Below are 3408 nucleotides of genomic sequence, written 5' to 3' on the forward strand. Positions count from 1 at the left end.
TTCTCCAAGAAGACATTCAAATGGCCAATAGATATATGAAAAGATGCTCAACTTCACAAGCTATTAGAAAAATACAAATCAAAACAACAATGAAGTATCACCTCATACCTATTAGAATGGCTATTATCAACAAGATAAGCTTTAAGTGCTGGAGAGATTGTGGAGAAAAAGGAACACTCGTACATTGCCGGTGGGAATGTAAACTGGTACAGCTACTATGAAAAACAGTATGGAGGTCCCTGAAAAAATTAATAGACTTACCATATGACCCAGCAATCCCTCTTCAGTGTACCTACCCCCCCAAATTGAAAACATTTATTTGTAAAGATATATGTACTCCTATATTTACATATCATTGCAGCAGGATTCATGGTGGCCTTCGATAGATAATTGGATAAAGAAGATGTGGTACATATACAATGGAATATCTCTCAGCCATAAGAAAAGATGAAATACTGCCATTTGTGACAGCATGTGGGATATAAAACTGAAAGCAAGAAACAAACAAACAAATAAGACAAACAAGCAAACAAAAACTCATAGACACAGACAACGGTACGGTGGTTACCAGATGGAAAAGCGGGAGACAGAAGAGGGTAAAGGAGGTCAAATATATGGTGATGAAAGGAGACCTGACTTTGGGTGCTGAACACACAATACCATATACAGATGACATATTATAGAATTGTACACTTGAAACCTATCTAATTTATTAACCAATAAATTTAATAAAATAAAAGTTATCACACAAAAAACACAAATGTTTGGTAAACAAATGTTTGCTATGCCATGCAGAGACAACAGGACACAGCAAGGACTTCGGTCTCCAAGATCTGCCCCAGTACCACTATCACACCCACCCCATATCTTTTGTAGATATCTCTGGTGATTGAGGACTCCTCCTGGACCATGCCCTTGATTTAAGAGGGGGGAAAAAAAAACTCTTCCTGAGTCTTTTTATTCTTAAAAACAATCAACCTAAAATAATCCTCATTCTAAAGAGACATATTTTGGGGTGGCAAAGTCCTGCTTCCCTATAATTGCAAGAAGAGGAAAATAAGAGAAAATAAAAAGATATCAATAAATTTTACGTGACAAGGAAATAATCCACCAGTTGCAATATTTTAGATTTTATTTGAAACATCTCTAAAGTCATATGTGAACAGACTAAATATATTTAACAGCAGCCTGTAACTAACTCCCATTTGTTTCTTTGGGAAATGTTGGCCTTCACCAAAACTCCCTACTTTTCCAGGATATAACTAGAAAGGAACACATCAAGTAAAGAGCATAGTCTTCAAATTAGTAACCTGAAACCCAAATGAGAAGGAATATATCTACAACTAGGTTGGTATCTAAGTTATGTAAGTAACTTCCCTTCAAATATGGCCTACTTAGACCATATTACCTAAATCACAATGAGCTCTACAAATAATTGGGAGTAATATATGCCTTTATACCTAAAAAATGTTCAGTCTTCGGAGTGAGAAATAGTTCTTAGTCATTTCTTTATGCCCCTTGAGGAATTTAGTCTCTCATTGCCCTTTATATCCCCTTTCTCGTCTTCATTTTAGGCAGACCCAGCGTAATTCTAGCTCTTTTCCTATAAAGCTCACAATTTCATGCTTTTCAAATGATTGCTACTCTTACATGCTCTGTTGGGTATATAACCCTCAGGGTTAGTAGGACATGTATTATTGTCTATTGTACATGGTAACCCAATTCTCTGAATTCAAAAGGAATCCATCGCCATGTTTTTTCACTCTCTCAAGTTTGCTTAAACTACCATACTGAGAATAGCACATTAGTGTAGGTTAGTGCTTTCTGTCATACACTATTCCAGCCCTCTATTTTGTCACTTAATACAAAGGGAATAAATTATTCAACTAATTATTATTTAATACCATTTAGTTCTATGGAATAAGTAAAATTAAAAAAAAAATCTAGCTGATTCATATCATTTATAGTACAAACAGGGAACTGAGAAAAATGATTCTGAAAAATCTATCAGTCTTTGATACTGTACCTAAAATCCTCTGTTTATTGGTTTACCCCTCAAAGATTCCCTTCGGGAGTCTATGGATGCCACTGTATCCTTTACTGACTACTTTCACTGCAATCTTTGTCTCCCTATTGCTCATAAACAATTTTTGTTATTGTTCAGATGTTCCCTGAATTAGCGCAGAAGATAAACTTCTCAAACGTTAACGCTGCTTTACTCTGCCACCTCCTTATAGTCTCTTTTCCTCCCATAGGCCTAAAGTAGAGCTGGCCACATCTATTCACCTCCAGGATTTTCTAGGGCCAAAGAGGAGACGCTCAAAGGATGGACTCAACTTTAGATCAATATCAACACATTAATTGCATGGAAGAATGTATTACATTTTCAAAAATCAAGAATCAAATCATACAAATGCAAATAGATAATAACATCATGAAAAATCAATAGAGACTATATCAGTTTATGATTTCTAAGAGTTCTACTTATTCAAGACTTCAGTTTTCAGAACTCATAGAAAAATTGCTTACTTTAGTGAACAATATCTCAACAATTTTTCTTCTCAATGTGCATCTTAGCTTTCCTAATGATTCAACATGTTAATTTTCTTTGTACATATCACTGAGAAAAAAAAAAAAACAGATACATGTTATTCACATCTCCAGATAATATTTTATCTGATATGTGAAGACATAATAAATACGAATTATTTTGATAGCTGAATTTATGCTCATGCAAATAATTTGAGATCTTTAGAGTTGAATTTATTCTTTCACTTGAGAATTTTCCCGTGTTTATTTATTTATATGTTTCATTAGGTCATGGAATTTTTTTTTCGTTCTTCAGTTTTTTATCTTTCAAGTGGCTGTGAGACTCATTTCTTGCGAAATATTATAGATATATAGTTGATTATTCAGGTACAAGCAACAGACTATAAAGTATCATGAACATAAAGTTTCACTGTGTCATCTTTATTGCTTTTCTAAGCCAGATGAGAGCTTGCAAACCAGCCCAAACTCTTCTCTTAAACATACCCCTGGAATATGGACTTCTAGATTCAATTGCTGGGAAATATATGGTTATTTGTTATCTCTTAGTTTCACATTAATTTTCAAATTGTTATGGAAACTTCTTAATACATAAAAAAGAGACAAATAGGTCTAAATCCTTGAAAGAGCATGAACTTCAAAGATATTAAAGTGCTAGATGATCACTCTGCTTATACATGTGAATCCATTCATATTAGCTGAAAAAGTATAATAAGACATTTTAGGACTATATTGTGGCTTTATTGATTTTTATTGGAGCGTTACATAAAATTTAAAACTTTAACTTATATTCATCTAGTTATCTCTGTATTTGAAAGAGCCCCATGATAAGAAAAAAATGAAAAGATGTATAATTACTAA

The sequence above is a fragment of the Pteropus vampyrus genome, unplaced genomic scaffold, assembly GCF_000151845.1.
Source record: "Pteropus vampyrus isolate Shadow unplaced genomic scaffold, Pvam_2.0 Scaffold54, whole genome shotgun sequence".
Lineage (NCBI taxonomy): Eukaryota > Metazoa > Chordata > Mammalia > Chiroptera > Pteropodidae > Pteropus > Pteropus vampyrus.